The 18,478-nt window shown below is 42.9% G+C and overlaps 1 long non-coding RNA gene across 2 annotated transcripts in view; it reads left to right on the forward strand.

Moving 5' to 3' along the window:
* Positions 1-18,478, forward strand: part of LOC102412532 — a 62,606-nt gene that overhangs the window by 36,984 nt on the left and 7,144 nt on the right. Inside the window, exon 5 of one of the 2 annotated variants that reach the window (XR_006546538.2) lies at positions 7,045-7,207. This is a non-coding gene — a long non-coding RNA (uncharacterized LOC102412532). Of the gene's footprint in view, positions 1-7,042; positions 7,208-18,478 lie in introns of both variants that reach the window. The other variant, XR_003105927.3, reaches the window with a different exon arrangement.

An 18,478-nucleotide genomic window follows, 5' to 3' on the forward strand; every position in this document is an offset into this window, starting at 1 on the left:
TTTTTTTCAAAATACAAATCTGCTTAAAATTGGCACAAATCCTGGTCTATAATCAGTGTTCAGTAAATGATGGTTTAAATAAATTGTAGAAGGAGGGGGCTTGGAGTGCTGCTACACACACACACACACACACACACACACACACACACAACACGCACACAACCTCACCATTTATGATGGTTTCCTATTCTTTAGGCACAAAATACAAGTCAAGATAGGATGTAAACACTAAGTAAGGGTGTATCCTTAAGCTTGAGGTTAAGATATATTACTTCTTAGTCACTGTGAAGTATGAGGTTTGGTCATAAGGTTGTTCAGTAAGATCGCTGTCCCTGCAGGTCACAGCTGCGCTGGCGGTAAAGTAGTTTGCGTCCACACAGCCACGTGGTGAGATGGGCCTCAGTGACTCCACCTTCCACACAGCCACGTGGTGAGATGGGCCTCAGTGACTCCACCTTCCACACAGCCACGTGGTGAGATGGGCCTCAGTGACTCCACCTTCCACACAGCCACGTGGTGAGATGGGCCTCTGACTCCACCTTCCACACAGCCACGTGGTGAGATGGGCCTCAGTGACTCCACCTTCCACACAGCCACGTGGTGAGATGGGCCTCAGTGACTCCACCTTCCACACAGCCACGTGGTGAGATGGGCCTCAGTGACTCCACCTTCCACACAGCCACGTGGTGAGATGGGCCTCAGTGACTCCACCTTCCACACAGCCACGTGGTGAGATGGGCCTCTGACTCCACCTTCCACACAGCCACGTGGTGAGATGGGCCTCAGTGACTCCACCTTCCACACAGCCACGTGGTGAGATGGGCCTCAGTGACTCCACCTTCCACACAGCCACGTGGTGAGATGGGCCTCAGTGACTCCACCTTCCACACAGCCACGTGGTGAGATGGGCCTCAGTGACTCCACCTTCCACACAGCCACGTGGTGAGATGGGCCTCTGACTCCACCTTCCACACAGTCACGTGGTGAGATGGGCCTCAGTGACTCCACCTCAGTCACATTCAGAACAAAGAGAGGTGCTCTCCCAGCTAGAAGACAAAGTGGATTCTTTGAGGATCACAGTTAAAAAAAAAAAGTCATTCTGCTAAAATGTGTTTTCAACAGTGTTTCTAGAGTAGTTTGCCAAGTTTTGGGGACAAAAGCAAAACATCACTTGATGCTCTTCCACGGGGAAGGCTACAGTACCGCAAGTGGTAAAAACGATGACCGAATCAGGAGCATTCTTCAAGACAGATATTTGAATCCAATAAGACATTCTCTGGAAAAGCAGTTCTAAGTTACAATTTAAAATGGTATTTGTAATACTGGCTTGCTTAGAATAAGACCAGTTTCCTAAAAGACACTGGTAGGCATCTGTGAATAACATCCATACACAGAGTGGCTTAAAGAAGAAACATCTGCATCTTTCCTCACTCTCTCTTCCGCGGGAAAGGTCGCAGTCTTCTCTTCCCCTTCGCTAAATGTCCTCATCTCAGCCTCAAGCAGTGATGTTCACCAAGGGAGACTTTGTTCCCCAGGAGACTCTTGGCACTGCTTGGAGACATTGTTGGTTCTTATTGCTACATCTGGTGGGGGAACGAAGGAGGCAAGGAGGGGAGGAAGGGCACAGGGCTGCTGCCAACCATCCTACAATGCACAGGACAGGCCCACAGCAAAGAATCATCTAGACAGAAACATCAATAGTTCTGAGACTGAGAAACACTAACCCAGAGGGATAAACGAGGCAGGTGTGTATGTGTTCGTGTGTGTGTGTGTGTGTGTGTGTGTGTGTGTGTGTGCAGCACTGTCATGCAAACAGGCAGACTACCCGTGCTTGCACTCTGAAAGCGCACTGAAACCACGTAAACTGGTAGCCTTACCAGTCAGCAGTTCTGTTTTCAAGCTAGATGTGAGGCAAGCTCAGAAAGGATATTTTTTATTCTTTGCTCCACCCCAGTTCCTCAAGTAGAAGCTCTAAAGAAAGCGTTGTGGTAAACAAGCCAAGGAACTGCATTATTCTAAGGTTCAACCCATGGTAAACCTGTTGACTTTATTCTAAGGTTTTAGAATTGTGGCTGGACCTTTTAGGTGGAATGCTCCACTTCTGTATGGGGCACTTTCATGAGTTTGCTCCTTCTGTCCTAGAAGTACTAACCGAGCATTTTAACAGTGACTGCCATGGGGGCATTCTCTCTGTCATCCCTTTTACTCAGTTGTTCTTTTTTTCTTCTCATCCTCTGGGCCCTTGTCCAAGACAGCAGGAGAGTTCAGGTCATGTTTCCTTTCCAGAGAGTTGTTTTGGATAGCAATGGGGTCTTTAGCAGTCACAGGATTTGGAGGGCTTCAGCATAATTTTGTCTTCACATACCAACAGTCCCTTATGGCAAATTCCTTTTCTCTCTTGAAAACCATATAGCACACTTCTGTTTCCCCATCCAGTCCCCTGTCTCACTGGCCGCAGCTCTGAAATGACTGTGTTCTCTACCACAGTCTTCCTGACGGTGGAGAACACAGTCTTTCCTGAGCCAAGTCACAGCCTCCTTTTAGGAACAACGACCACCCGTGGTAAACCCACCTGAGGAGGGTTTTGACTCAACTAAAATGTCAACTAGCATCTGCTGCTGCTGCTAAGTCACTTCAGTCATGTCCGACTCTGTGCAACCCCATAGATGGCAGCCCACCAGGCTCCCCCGTCCCTGGGATTCTCCAGGCAAGAACACTGGAGTGGGTTGCCATTTCAGCATCAGAGCCTTTCAAAATTTAACTGATAGATACTAGAAATGTCCATCGTTTCACACCATAAATTTTAAGCAGATAAAGCACCATTTAGCAAAACTACCTTGGAGAAGGCAATGGCACCCCACTCCAGTACTCTTGCCTGGAAAATCCCATGGACCAAGGAGCCTGGTGGGCTGCAGTCCATGGGGTCGCTAAGAGTTAGGGACAACTGAGCGACTTCACTTTCACTTTTCCCTTTCATGCATTGGAGAAGGAAATGGCAACCCACTCCGGTGTTCTTGCCTGGAGAATCCCAGGGACGGGGGAGCCTGGTGAGCTGCCGTCTATGGGGTCGCACAGAGTCGGACACGACTGAAGCGACTTATTAGCAGCTAGCAGCAGCAAAACTACCTACCAGCATCCTTTTAACAAACAAAAAGGCGAGAGGGAAAAAAAGCAACACCCTATATAATTAATCTGTACAAAATAACACAGTCAATGTATTTTTCAACAGCAATAATCATAGACTGCTAGAGCTGGATGGGACATTCTCTGCTGCTTAGGTGGGCTCCCTGGTGTAACAAGTGCTGGCTTTTTTTTTTTACTCTCTTGTTTTATTTTGGTTATGACGACTCAAAGACCCAGGGAGGGAAACTGACTTGGCCAAAGTCACACAGGCATCTGGGCAAAGTCAGAACTGGAGACACGATGTGCGTGTTCTTCCGCATAGTTAAAAGGCTGAAAGCAAAAAGGACTGTGGTATTTATATGCATACTTTTCCAGTTGCTTCCAGTGCTTTCCTTTTTCCCCCATTATCTTTTAACACAAATTTCCCATATTTTTGAAATTAGAAGACATATTTTTAATGCAAATAATGCCTTTTTAAAAGAAGTTGTAAACACCCACAATATTTTTATGTTTTGTGACTTAATTGTTGTTCAGTCGCTATTGTGTCTGACTCTTGAGACCCCATGAACTGCAACATGCCAGGCTTCCCTGTCCTTCATTATCTCCCTTAGTTTGTTCAAACTCATGTCCATTGAGCCGTGATGCCATCCAACCGTCTCATCCTCTGTTGGCCCCTTCTCCTCCTGCCCTCAGTCTTCCCTAGCATCAGGGTCTTTTCCAGTGAGTCAGCTCTTTGCATCAGGTGACCAAAGTATTGGAGCTTCACTTTCAGCATGAGACCTTCCAATGAATATTCAGGGTTGGTTTCCTTTAGGATGGACTGGTTGGATCTCCTTGCAGTCCAGGGGACTCTCAAGAGTCTTCTCCAACACCACAGTTAAAAAGCATCAATTCTTCAGCACTTAGCCTTCTCTATGGTCCAACTCACACATCCATACATGACTACTGGAAAAACCATAGCTTTGACTAGACAGACCTTTGTCAGCCGATTGATGTCTTTGCTTTTGAATATGCTGTCTAGGTTTGTCATAGCTTTTCTTCCAAGGAGTAAGCATCTTTTAATTTCATAGATGCAGTCACTGTCCACAGTGATTTTGGAGCCTAAGAAAATGAAATCTGAGACTGTTTCCACTTTTTCCCCATCTATGGTGTGAAGTGATGGGACCCGATGCTGTGAAGTGATGGGACCAGATGCCATGATCTTCATTTTTTGAATATTGAGTTTTAAACCAGACTTTTCACTCTCCTCATTCACCTTCATCAAGGAGCTCTTTAGTTCCTCTTCACTTTCTGCCATTAGGGGGTATCATCTGCATATCTGAGGTTGTTGATATTTCTCCTGGCAATCTTGATTCCAGCTTGTGAGTCATCCAGCCATTTTGTATGATGTATTCAGCATATAAGTCAAATAAGCAGGGTGACGGTATACAGCCTTGATGTACTCCTTTCCCAATTTTGAAACAGTCTGTTGTTCCACTTCCAGTTCTAACTGTTGCTTTTTGTCCTACACACAGGTTTCTCAGGAGGCAGGTAAGGTGGCCTGGTATTACCATCTCTTCAAGAATATTCCACAGTTTGTTGTGATCCACACAGTCTAAGGCTTTAGTGTAGTCAGTGAAGCAGAAGTAGATATTTTTTTAAAATTTCCTTTCTTTTTCTATGATTCACTGTATGTTATGTTGGCAATTTGATCTCTGGTTTCTCTGCCTTAAATCCAGCTAGTACATCTGAAAGTTCTCCGTTTATGTACTCCTGAAGCCTGGCTTGAAGGATTTTGCGCATAATCTTGAGCTAGCATGTGAAATGAGCAATTGATAGTAATTTGACCATTCTTTGACATTGCCTTTCTTTGGGATTGGAATGAAAACTGAACCTTTCCAGTTGTGGCCACTGCTGAGTATTCCAAATTTGCAGCACTTTCACAGCATCATCTTTTAGGATTTGAAATAGCTCAGCTGGAATTCCATCACCTCTGCTAGCTTTGTTTGTAGCAATGCTTCCTAAGGCCCACTTGACTTGACACTCCAGGATGTCTTGCTCTTGGTGAGTGACCACACCATCATGGTTATCTGGGTCATTAAGAGCTTTTTTGTACATTTCTTCTGTATATTCTTGCCACCTCTTCTTAATCTCTTCTGCTTCTTTTAGGTCCTTGCCATTTTTGTCCTTTATTGTGCCCATCTTTGCATGAAATGTTTTTTGCTCTCTCCAGTTTTCTTAAAGAGATCTCTAGTGTTTCCCATTCTATTGTTTTCTTTCACTTCTTTGCACTGTTCACTTAAGAGGGCTTTCTTATGTGTCCTTGCTGTCCTCTGGAGCTCTCCATTCAGCTGGGTATATCTTTCCCTTTCTCCTTTGCCTTTCACGTCTCTTCTTTTCTCAGCTATTTGTAAGGCCTCCTCAGACAACCACTTTGCCTTCTTGAATTTCTTTTTCTTGGGGATGGTTTTAGTCACCACCTCCTGTACAATGTTGCAAACCTCTGTCCATAGTTCTTCAGTCACTCTGTCTACCAGATCTAGTCCCTTGAATCTATTTGTCATCTCCACTACATAATCATAAGGGATTTGATTTAGGTCATTGGTCTAGTGGTTTTCCCCACTTTCTTCAATTTAAGTCTGAATTTTGCAATAAGGAGCTAATGATCTGAGCCACAGTCAGCTCCAGGTCTTGTTTTTGCTGACTGTATAGAGCTTCTTCATCTTCAGCTGCAAAGAATATAATCAGTCTGGTTTCAGTTGTTGTCCATCTGGTGATGTCCATGTGTAAAGTTGTCTCTTGTGTTGTTGGAAGAGGGTGCTATGACCAGTGCATTCTCGTGGCAAAACTTTGTTAGCCTGTGAAAGTGAAAGTGAAGTCGCTCAGTCGTGTCCGACTCTTTGCGACCCCATGGACTGTAGCCTAGCAGGCTCCTCCGTCCATGGAATTGTTAGCCTTTACCCTGCTTCATTTTGTACGCCAGGGCTCAACTTGCCTGTTGCTCCAGGTATCTCTTGACTTCCTGCTTTTGGATTCCAGTTCTCTATGATGAATAGGACATCTTTTTTTTTTTGGTGTTAGTTCTAGGAGGTCTTGTAGGTCTACATAGAACCATTCAACTTCAGCTTCTTTGGCATTAGTGGTTGGGGCATAGACTTGGATTACTGTGATGTTGAATGGTTTGCCTTGGAAACAAACAGAGGTCATTCTGTCATTTTTTAGACTGCACCCAAATACTTCATTTCAGATTCTTTTGTTGAAAATGAGGGCTGCTCCAATCTATGCCAACTACATATGTTCATGGGAGGATGGGTAGATATGGATTATAAATGTCATTCGTATATTCATATACGTTTGTACACCAGATTTCCAAATCTAGTTGCTTCCCCTCACCTCCAGGGAAGACACCACTCCTGACATTTTGATAGCAGTTCTACCATGGGAGTTTGTATTATATATAAGTTGATGATAAAGATAAAAATATTAGGTCTTGATAGTTTTCTTCCAGTGATACAAATCTTTTTAAAAAAAACTTACTGTTTTGTTTTTGGCTGTGCCAAGGCTTGCCAGATCTCAGATCCCCAACCAGGGATTGAACCTGGGCCCCTGGCAATGGAAGCGCTGAGCTCTCACTGCCAGGAATTCCCACTGTCATCATCGTTTGCTAGGAAGGGCTTCCCTGGTGACTGAGACGGTAAAGAATCTGCCTGCAACGTGGGAGACCCGGGTTCGATCCCTGTGTTGGGAAGATCCCCTGGAGAATTAACTGGCAACCTACTCCATGATTCTTGCCTGGGGAATCCCATGGACAGAGGAACCTTCAAAGACAAGCAATCAATGCTTTTCTGTAGAAAGGAAGGAAAGTTAGACCTACATAAGAATAAGCAGCATCTCATGCTTGACAAGCTTTTCTAAGAAGTCTTTTTTCCCTTCTCTGCAGAGAACCCCTAACATGGGACATGAGTTTGACTGGTGAAATATGTGCCCGTGCAAATCTTATTCTCTATTTTCTATAATCACCATCTGAAATCAATAAGTGAAGTACACCACAGTCTAATGTATCTTACTATTCATCTTCATACTTTAAAATAAACATGATTTCTTGGTGAGTATACTTGAGAAGTTTTCTATTTAAATTGCATATTATGTATGATACCAATTTTTAAAAATTGTGTGTGTGTGCATGTACTTAGGGAAAAAAAGTCTATATGTGTGTTTACCCAGATGTTGATGATGGTTTTCTTTCAGTAGTATGTATGACTTCTCTTTAGACTCATCTGTATTTTTTACAAAGATTATTGATTTCTTTAATATTTAGAAAATTGCTAATTAAACACAAAATGTTTATGTATAGTCTTTTCAAATGGCCTTCCTTGTCTCTCTGATTCACTGGAGTTTGTACCTATTCATTCAGTAAGTAATGAATACCTGTCATGTTCAAGGTCCTGTGCTAATCGCTGTTAGATACTTTTGCTGTTTTACAAAACCCAAGCCCGTCAGCTCACAGATATTCACAGAGTGCCTGCTATGTGTTCATAGCTGCCCAGCAGGAGCTCTGGATCCAGTAGTGAACAAGAGAGCGTTCTGTCTCCAGGAGCTTATATGCTATAACCATGTAAACGGATAATAAATCATAGTGTCCAAGACATATGTTATGAAGAACATTTGGGGGTAATATCACAGATAGTGACTAGGTGGGGTGCTTTAGCTGAGGGTTTGTGGAAGGCCTCAACTGATGGCCTTCAACCCAAATGTGACTGAGAAGGTCATGTTTGGGTTGAAGCTAAATATTAGGAGAGGCTTTGTGAAGATATGACCTTGAGCAGAAGGAACAGCAGAAGGGAAAGACCCAAGTTGAGAGCAAGCTTGATTTGTTCAGGGAAAACAACAAAAGTTGGCAGAGTACCGAGAAGGAAGAGATGTAAACTGAAGCCAATAGGGCAGCCTTCCAGGCCACAGTACAGCATTCAGATGTTATTCTCTGTTGCAACGAGAGGTTTATGGTAAGTTCTAACTAGAGAAGTGATGTTGCCTCGTTTGCATTTGAGAAAGATCCTGCTGGCTTCTGGGTTAACAGTTAATTTTGGGGGAGGCAGAAGTGGTGGCCAGATGCTATTGAGGACACAGCTAGAAGTTGCTGCCTAAGGATGATAGTGGAGGAGAGATACTAAAAACTTAAAATGGAAGAATGACAGACAGATATTCCTGGGTTCCAAAATCACTGCGGACAATGACCATGAAATTAAAAGACTCTTGCTCCTTGAAAGAAAAGTGATGGCAAACGTAGACAGCATATTCAAAAGCAGAGACATCACTTTGCCAACTAAGGTATGTGTGGTCAAAGCTATGGTTTTTCCAGTAGTTATGTACGGATGTGAGAGTTGGACCATAAAGAAGGCTGAGCACCAAAGAATTGATGCTTTCAATCTGTGGTGCTGGAGAAGACTCTTGAGAGAAGCTTGGACAGCAAGAAGATCAAACCAGTCCATCCTAAAGGAAATCAGCTCTGAATAGTCATTGGAAGGTCTCATGCTGCAATACTTTGGTCACCTAATGCAAAGAGCCGACTCGTTGGAAAAGACCCTGTTGCTAGGAAAGATTGAAAGCAGGAGGAGAAGGGGCCGACAGAGGATGAGATGGTTGGATGTCATCGTGGCTCAATGGACATGAGTTTAAGCAAACTCTGGGAGATGGTGAAGGACAAGGAATCCTGGTGTGCTGCAGTGCATGGGGTCACAGAGTCAGACATGATTTAGCAACTGAATAACAACAACCTCCTAGTTGGAACAACAACAAAAAAAGTGCTTTACCATTGTATAGCTACTCTTCTGTTTGAACTTTTGTCAGAGTGTGGCTGAGATTGCTGTCATCTCGTGGTATCCTTTCTCCTCTACTTTTGTATGAACTCCCTGAGTTCTAGGTAGACACATGTCTATTGGGTTGTCAACTACATATCCCAGTTTTCCTTGTTACTGGGAGGGACCTTGACCATTTAGACCATCGGGAAATGAAGTAATGTATGCTCAGCCTAGATTATCTCAAGGACACAGCCCTTGGTAAACTCGTCACTCTTCCCTTGGGCTGAAACTCAGAAGTGGCTCAGCAGGGCGTGACCCCAGGGCGTGAGAACATCACCCTACTGCATACCATGCAGCACCAGCTGCGAGGCAGACTTCCCTGAATGACCTCATGGGACAGCCCTCTGTCTGGCCTCAGCGCTCGCCTTCAATCTGTATCACATGAGCAGAAGAAACTTTTTTCTTCTTAGAGCTCTTCTGTATTCTAGGGCGTTTCAGTTAGAACCGTTTATATCCCATACCTTCAGTAAATGGGGAGCTTTGGGGAAGCCAAAAGAAGTATTTACAGCAGAGAAATCAGAGAATGGCATATGTCTTTGGGCTGATCAGTGCCCTCTTGTTTGGAATAGGAAGAAAGCATAACCAAATGAGAAAAATTATATATAGATACTAATCTACTCCATCTACTCCAAAGCCCTAGGGCTATACCCAAGCCTTGGGAGAGTTCTGACCCCCCAGCTAAGATTTAGGGTGAGTAATAAAGGAACATTCTGGTCATGAACTCTTTATAAAATTGTTTGTGATAAACTGATTTAAAAAAAAGAAACAAAAATAAAACAGGCTTGTTTTCTTTACCAGGTATTCTAAAGAAACTTTACATTTTGAATTAATTATTCCAAGTGAAGAAGTATGTATAGATGACACATACATGGAAAATACACCAAGTTCTATATCAATGGAGCACGTTTCCACACAAGCCCTTATTCCTGCATCTGTACTGGGTGGCTGCAGCCAGCTGTTGTCATCTGGTTACAGGGTACCTTAATTCGGAAACTTACTAGTTTTTTTTAAAGCCTATATCAAGATTATGAAGCTTTACACGCACACAAAGTGAATTAAGTAATACTGATATTACATTAGGTAAGGAAATACTTTTCAACATGGAAGAAACACAAGCTCCCGTAGAGGGTTTTTTGAGAATTAAAAAAGAGAATATATGTTAAGCAGCCAGCAAAAAATGTTGTTGTTAGTTTCTCCCTTTCCTATACATACTAAATTATTTGGCTTTCAAATTCCAACATATTCTGAAATCTGCCATGAATCCCTGAAAGAATGATCATTCCCAGTAAGCTGGTAATTTGGCTTTTCTACATTTCTCAGTATAGGATTGGAGTGAAAGGTGGGAGGGAAGGGACACTAACATTTATGGAGCATCTACCATGTGGACACTTTAGGTTGGTTATTTCCTCTGATTCTCATAATTCAGTGTGGTGATACCATCATTTTTTTGTAAATTATTAAAGTGTAGTTAATTTACAATACTGTATCATTTCAGGTGTACAGCAAAGTGATTCGGTTATATTTTTCACATTATATTCCATTAAAAATTATTATAAGATAATGATTATAGTTCCCTGTGCTCTTCAGTAAGTCTTTGTCACTTATTTATTTATTTTATTTTATGTGTAGTTGTTTGTACCTGTTAATCTCATACTTAAAAAAGTGTTTTTTAATTTTTATTGGAATATAGTTGATTTACAATATTGTGTTAGTTTCAGGTGAACAGCAAAGTGAATCAGTTACATATATATGTAATATATGTGTGTAATTTATGTATACACACACACACACACACACATATCCACTCTTTCAGATTATTTTCCCACATAGATCATTACAGAGTATTGAGTAGAATTTCCTGTGCTCTACAATAGGTCCTTATTGGTTATCTATTTTATATATAGTAGTGTGTATATTGGAGAAGGCAATGGCACCCCACTCCAGTACTCTTGCCTAGAATGTCCCATGGATGGAGGACCCTGGTGGGCCGCAGTCCATGGGGTCGCGAAGAGTCGGACACGACTGAGCGACTTCCCTTTCATTTTTCACTTTCATGCATTGGAGAAGGAAATGGCAACCCACTCCAGTGTTCTTGCCTGGAGAATCCCAGGGATGGGGGAGTCTGGTGGGCTGCCGTCTATGGGGTCGCACAGAGTCGGACACGACTGAAGCGACTTAGCAGTAGCAGCAGCAGCAGTGTGTATATGGCAAGGAGGGCATGGCAACCCACTCCAGTATTCTTACCTGGAGAATCCCCATGGACAGAGGAGCCTGGTGGGCTGCAGTCCAGGGGGTTGCAAAGAGTCGGGCACAACTGAGCGTCTAAGCACAGCACAGCACAGCACAGTGTGTATATGGCAGTTTCACTCTCCTAGTTTACCCCCTGCTTACCCGCTGATGACCATAAGTTTGTTGTCTATGTATGTAACTGTTTCTATTTTGTAAATAAGTTCATTTGTACTTTTTTTTAGATTCCACATGTAAGCAATATCATATCCCATACTCTTTAATTGGTCCCTTCCTTCCTCCTCCCTCCCTTTCCTTTTCTTTTCTTTTCCTTTCCTCTCTTTTTCTATGTCTCTGAGTCTGTTTCTGTTTTGTATATACATTTATTTGTATTATTTTTTAGATTCAAAATATATGTGCTATCTTATTTATCTTTCTCTGAGTTGCTTCACTAAGTATAATATTCTCTGTGTTCATCCATGTTGCTGCAAATGGCAATATTTCATTCTTTTTATGGCTGAGTAATATTCCATTGTGTATGTATATATTTTTATATACTTATATATATATATGCTACATCTTCTTAATCCAGTGATCTGTTGATGGGCACTTGGATTGTTTCTGTGTCTTGGCTATTGTCAGTGGTGCCGCTATAAAAACTGGTGTGCATTTATCTTTTTTAATTAGAGTTTTTGTTTTTCCCAGATATATACCCAGGACTAGGATTGCTGGATTGTATTATAGCTCTGTTTTTAGTATTTTGAGGAATCTCTATACTGTTCTCCATAGTGGCTGCACCGGTTTACATTCCCTCCAACAGTGTAGGAGGACTCCCTTTTCTTCACACCCTCTCCAGCAGTTATTATTTGTAGGCTCTTCTATGATGGCCATTCTGACCAGTGTGAGGAGCTATCTCATTGTAGCTTTGATTTGCATTTCTGCAATAATTTGTGATGTCAAGCATCTCTTCATGTGTGTGTTGGGCATCTGTATGTCTTCTTTGGAAAAATGTCTGTTTAGGTCTTCTACTCATTTTTTAATCAGGTTGTTTGTATTTTTAATATTGTACTGTATGCACTGTCTGTATATTTGGAATATTAAGTTCTTGTTGGTAGCATCATTTGCAAATACTTCCTCCCATCCCCCAGGTTTTTTCATTTTTTTGATGAATTTCCTTTGTTGTGCAAAAGCTTTTAAATTTGATTAGGTCCCACTTGCTTATTTTTGCTTTTATTTGTTTTGCCTTGGGAGATTGCTCAAAGAAAATATTGCTACAATTTATGTCAGAGTGTTAAACGCCAATTCCTCTTTTGACAATAAAGAAACCTGCTTTGACAGAGGTTAATAAATTCCTTGAAGTGAAGTGAAGTGAAGTGAAGTTGCTCAGTCGTATCCGACTCTTTGCAACCCCATGGACAGCAGCCTACCAGGCTGTGCCGTCCATGGGATTTTTCAGGCAAGAATACTGGAGTGGGCTGCCATTTCCTTCTCCAGGGGATCTTCCCAACCCAGGGATCAAACCCGGGTCTCCTGCATTGCAGACAGATGCTTTACCCGTCTGAGCCACCAGGGAAGCCTATCATATAGCTGATAACTGGTTGTTAGTCATTGAGCTAAAATTCAAACCCAAAGCTATGTGGCTCCAAAGCTTACCTTTCTGGCTGTACCTCTGGCGTGTCTGAGCCTCACAGTGCCCAGAATGCAGGGTTGTATGCACCCGTCCCAAACGTGGTAGTAGACCCCAAAACCACTTTCTACTCTCAATTTTCTTTTTTAATCCCAGGCACAATTAATCATTTTCTCCTCTGTATTCCCATGTGACATCTTTAAATTTTTTAAAATTCTATTTATATGTATTTACTTTGGGTGTGCTGGGTCTTCGTTGCTGCGCAGGCTTTTCTCTGGTTGTGGCGAGTGGGAGCTGCTGTATAGTTGCAGTGCATGTGCTTCTTATTGCGCTGGCTGTTCTTGCTGTGAACACGAGCTCTAGGGCATGCGGGCTTCAGCAGTCCCAGCTCCCAGGTTCCAGAGCACAGTCTCAACGCAGTGGCGAAGGGGCTTAGTCGCTCCTTGGCATGTAAGATCTTCCTGGATCATGGACTGAACCTGTGTCTCCTGCATTGGCAGGTGGAGTCTGTACCGCTGAGCCACCAGGGAAGCCCCCATTTAACATCTTATATATGTTATATGTAGAATAATTATTGGTTTACAGACCTATTCATGGTTGCCTCCCATGGATTGACAGCTTTACATCAAACATTTAGGCAAACATTTTGACATCTGTGTATTCTTCGTGTCTCATTCAATACCTGCAGATAGCAGGCACCTGATGAATGTTTCGGAGAAGGCAATGGCAACCCACTCCAGGACTCTTGCCTGGAAAATCCCACGGGTGGAGGAGCCTGGTGGGCTGCAGTCCATGGGGTCGCACAGAGTCGGAAACGACTGAAGTGACTTAGCAGCAGCAGCAATGAATGTTTACTGAAGCCTCAACAGATTCCCCAACAGCAATAATGTATTATCATCCAGTTGTCCATGACCAGTCTCAGGTCTGTCTTTGACTTATCTTCAACCCAGGCCCCTAAGCCTTGAGAAAAGCCTCAGGGTTTCCATGAGTTAGCAGCTGTCACACGTGTGTGAAAACGTGCGAAGCACTGCGTGTCAGAATTGTTACACATCAAGTAATATACACAAAGGCCTTTTGAAGTTGTGTTTTAAGGTAACTGCAGAAACCTTTCTCAGTAAGTGAGAAAACAGCTCTCTCCCTCTGCCTTGATTTGATGTATTAAAAGGTTCTGAAGGGCAGTCCATGTGCGCACACACACGTCCACACACACAGTGAGAGCTAGCATTAACCCTGCAGTGTCAGGGACCTCCTGAACTATAATCTCACTGCATGAAGTCTGAGTAACAATAGTAAACATCAGAGGAGCTTTCACAACAGATTTCTTTAAGCAAATTCACAGCTGTCAGCCATGGTACGAGATTTAATTAGGCCACCCTGAGTTGTTCTGCATACAGTCTTTACTGTAATTAGGTTCTTTGTTGTACCCATTGTGTGGCCACTGAGGACAGGTCCTTAAGAGGCACACTCTCCCATGGGTAATCACACCTGGGGCCCAATAAACCTGACGGCAACTGGCAAAGAAAATACACGGTTTCTTCCCCTGCATGGTAATACGAAAGGAACAAGTAGTGCCTGGATCCTACTCATTTTCATTTTTTTGGTCAAAATGTTCTTTGTACAATCTTGCTGAGTCCACAAGAGCACGTAACAGAGTTATCACTCTCCGTCTGACAACACGAGGAAGAAGGTTAGGAAGTCAGCCTCATTTCTGTAGAGCTCTGCGCTGTGATTGCTGTTCAGTGCTGGCATGGTGTCAAGAGCTCTGGAGTCTGATACTGGGCTCTGCGAGCTGGCAAGTTAGCCTGCCAGCGGACAAGTTAGCCTGCCATAGTTTCAGGTGTTCTGGTAGAAGAAATAAGAAAAGAAGAAGAAGTCAGAGACAAAGGACAGTTTATTATTCATAGCAATAGTGGGCGAACCAACTGTTTTGGCCTGGTGTTGCTATTAGGAGAAAAGTAAAAGCATCTTACCTGGGAATGGTCAGGGAAGAGTCCTAAAATTTTTAATTAGGACTCTGTGTGTGTGTACGCACACTCAGTTGTATCCAACTCTTTGTGATCTCGTGGGCTGTAGCCCTCCAGGCTCCTCTGTCCATGATTTTCCAGGCAGGAATACTAGAATGGGTTGCCATGCCCGACTCCAAGGGATCTTCCTGACCCAGGGATCGAACCATTCTCTTGCATTTCCTGCGTTGGCAGGTGAATTCTTTACCACTGCACCACATGCGAAGCCCAGATAGGACTATATATTGTGCTAATAACTTCCTACCCCTTTCATCCTAATCATTACTCTGGAAACAACTGAGAGAAAGTGATCCCCTTCTGGGGAGAGTTGCATTTAGTGATATAATTATCTTCCTAAGGTGTGTGGACCAGGAGGAGGTGAAGGAGGTAGAGTTGGAATACTGTTGAGTCAATTATCTAGGAGCCCATTTCAGAGTTCAACAATACCAGATGCCTGTGGATGGCAGGAAGCATGGAAGGTCCATCAGATACCTTGACTGTCAGCCCATTGTTGAGTGGCTTGTGATAAAAAGCACACCATTGTCAGACTGTAGATGGTCCAGAGAGCCAAAAACTTCACCTGGATTAGTTTCAAAGGCCACAGTAGGCTCAAACACATCTTTATTAATCAAAATTGGAACCATTACAATCAAAACATTTTTGCCACTGAGAAATGTTTGCTTATTCCTGTAACATAAACACCTGTGCTTCAGGATTCGATGAACTCTTGGAAAGCATTTTCTGTATTCTGCTGGTTGTGGAAGCCTTTTCCCTGCAAAAAGTTGTCAAGATACTTAAAGAAGTGGTAGTCGGTTGGCGTCAGGTGAATATGGTGGATGAGGCAAAACTTCATATCCCAATTTATTCAACTTTTGATGCATTGGTTGTGCAATATGCAATTGGCACCGTCATGGAGAAGAATTGGGCCTTTCTGTTGACCAGTGCTGGCTATAGGCATTGCAGTTATCAGTTTGCTGAGCATACTTCTCAGATGTAATGGTTTCATCAGGATTCAGAAAGCTGTAGTGGATCACACCAGCAGCAGACCACTAAACGGTGACCATGACCTTTTTTGGTGCAAGTTTGGCTTTGGGAAGTGCTTTGGAGCTTCTTCTTGGTCCAACCACTGAGCTGGTTGTTGCCAGTTGTCATATAAAATCCACTTTTTGTCACATGTCACAATCCAGTGGAGAAATGTTTCATTGTAGTTGCATAGAATAAGAGAAGACAACACTTTAAACCGACATTTTAAAAAATTTTCTATCAGCTCATGAGGCACCCACATATCATAGAGCTTTTTCACCTTTCCAGTTTGCTTCAAATGCCTGGTGACCATAGAATGCTTGACATTGAGTTCTTGGGCAGTTTCTTGTGCAGTTTCAAGAGGATTAGTTTCGATGATGCTCTCGGTTGTTGTCAACTTCCGATGGCCAGCCGCTGCCTTCCTCACCTTCAAGGCCAGCCGCTGCCTTCCTCACCTTCAAGGCCCTCGTCTCCTTGGCAAAAGTTCTTGAACCACCACTCCACCGTACATTTGATAGCAGTTTCTGGGCCAAATGTGTTGGTGATGTTGAAAGTTGTTTCCACTGCTTTACAACCCATTTTGAACTCAAGAAAATCGCTTGAATTTGCTTTTTGTCTAACATCATTTCCATAGTCTAAAATAAATATAAAATACTGCTACTGCTGCTAAGTCACTTCAGTCGTGTCCGACTCTGTGCGACCCCAGAGATGGCAGCCCACCAGGCTCCCCCGTCCCTGGGATTCTCCAGGCAAGAACACTGGAGTGGGTTGCCATTTCCTTCTCCAGTGCATGAAAGTGAAAAGTGAAAGTGAAGTCGCTCAGTTGTGTCCGACTCTTAGTGACCCCATGGACTGCAGCCTGCTAGGCTCCTCCATCCCTGGGATTTTCCAGGCAAGAGTACTGGAGTGGGGTGCCATTTAAGCATCAAGTAAAACAGTAAAGAATCTACCTGCAGTGGGGGACACTTGGGTTCGATCCCTGGGTTGAAAAGATCCTGTGGAGGAGGGCATGGCAACTCACTCCAGTATTCTTGCATGGAGAATCCCCATGGACAGAGGAGCCTGGAGGGCTGCAGTCTGTGGGGTTGTAAAGAGTCAGACACGACTGAGCAACTAAGCACAGCACGTCATTAGCAAAAAAAAAAAAAAAAAAAAGTAAAAAGGAGAGATGTGCATTAAAATGATATGTAACATAACCACATTTATTTAAGAATGTATTCCGTATCAAATGGCAAAGTTCAGAAGTGCAAAACTGTAGTTATTTTTGCACCAAGCTAGTAATAGGGCAGAAAGTTTCCCCCAAAGGAACAGGTACCACTTCTAAGTGTAAAATCTAGGTGCTGTGGAGTCCAAGCTGGTTGTGTTCTTGAAGGTGCTGTTTTCATTTGACAAGTGAAACTTATTGGGACTGTCCCCCTCTGTTAGTCATTGAATCTGAGTTGACTCACCCAAAATAGGAATATCACATCAGAGAGTCACAAGGTTTTCATGGGTCAGGCATTCAGTGTTGATAAGAGCACAGTAGCATGCTAATAGCTACTTTTAAAAAAGAAGATCTTTGGTAGTTTCATCAGGGACATAATGAATCTAAAACCCCACTGGAGCATCCCTGGGTGGAGACAGCCTCCTTTTGCTAGAGGTTGCAGTCAACAAAACCATTAGTCACAGAATTTTGTAACTCAGAGGGATCATTAGAGATTTGGGCCCCCAGATTAAAGAGTGTATTATTTCAATAACTTTCCATACAGCTTCCAAGGCAGTCTCTTGGTTTGGGCCTCATCCAGAGGATGCTAATTTGCAAATTAGCGCATGTAAAGAACCAGATAGAATCCCCAGGTGAGGCAGATACTGTCTCCAATACTCAAGCTGTCCCACATGGGCCTCCTTTTTGGTGATAGAAGGGCAAAGAGACAGCAGGTTTTTTGTTTTGTTTTGTTTTCTGCCAGAGATACTGAGTATTGTGAATCTACCCTTATTGTTTCAAGAAACTTTAATTGGTCATCAGACTCCTGAATTTTTGTCTGGATTTATCAATAAATTGCCACTTTATCAATAAAATTGCCACTTCTGTCAATAGGGATATGATCTATATGCAGGTCAGGAAGCAACAGTTAGAACTGGACATGGAACAACAGACTGGTTCCAAATAGGAAAAGGATTACGTCAAGGCTGTATATTGTCACCCTGCTTATTTAACTTCTATGCAGAGTACATCATGAGAAACGCTGGTCTGGAAGAAGTGCAAGCTGAAATCAAGATTACTGGGAGAAATACCAATAACCTCAGATATGCAGATGATACCACCCTTATGGCAGAAAGTGAAGAGGAACTAAAAAGCCTCTTGATGAAAGTGAAAGTGGAGAGTGAAAAAGTTGGCTTAAAACTCAACATTCAGAAAACTAAGATCATGGCATCTGGTCCCATCACTTCATGGGAAATAGATGGGGAAACAGTGGAAACAGTGTCAGACTTTATTTTTTTGGGCTCTGAAATCACTGCAGATGGTGACTGTAGCCATGAAATTAAAAGACACTTACTCCTTGGAAGAAAAGTTATGACCAACCTAGATATCATATTGAAAAGCAGAGACGTTACTTTGCCAACAAAGGTCCGTCTAGTCAAGGCTATGGTTTTTCCAG

This window comes from Bubalus bubalis, chromosome 2, assembly GCF_019923935.1.
Source record: "Bubalus bubalis isolate 160015118507 breed Murrah chromosome 2, NDDB_SH_1, whole genome shotgun sequence".
Classification (NCBI taxonomy): domain Eukaryota; kingdom Metazoa; phylum Chordata; class Mammalia; order Artiodactyla; family Bovidae; genus Bubalus; species Bubalus bubalis.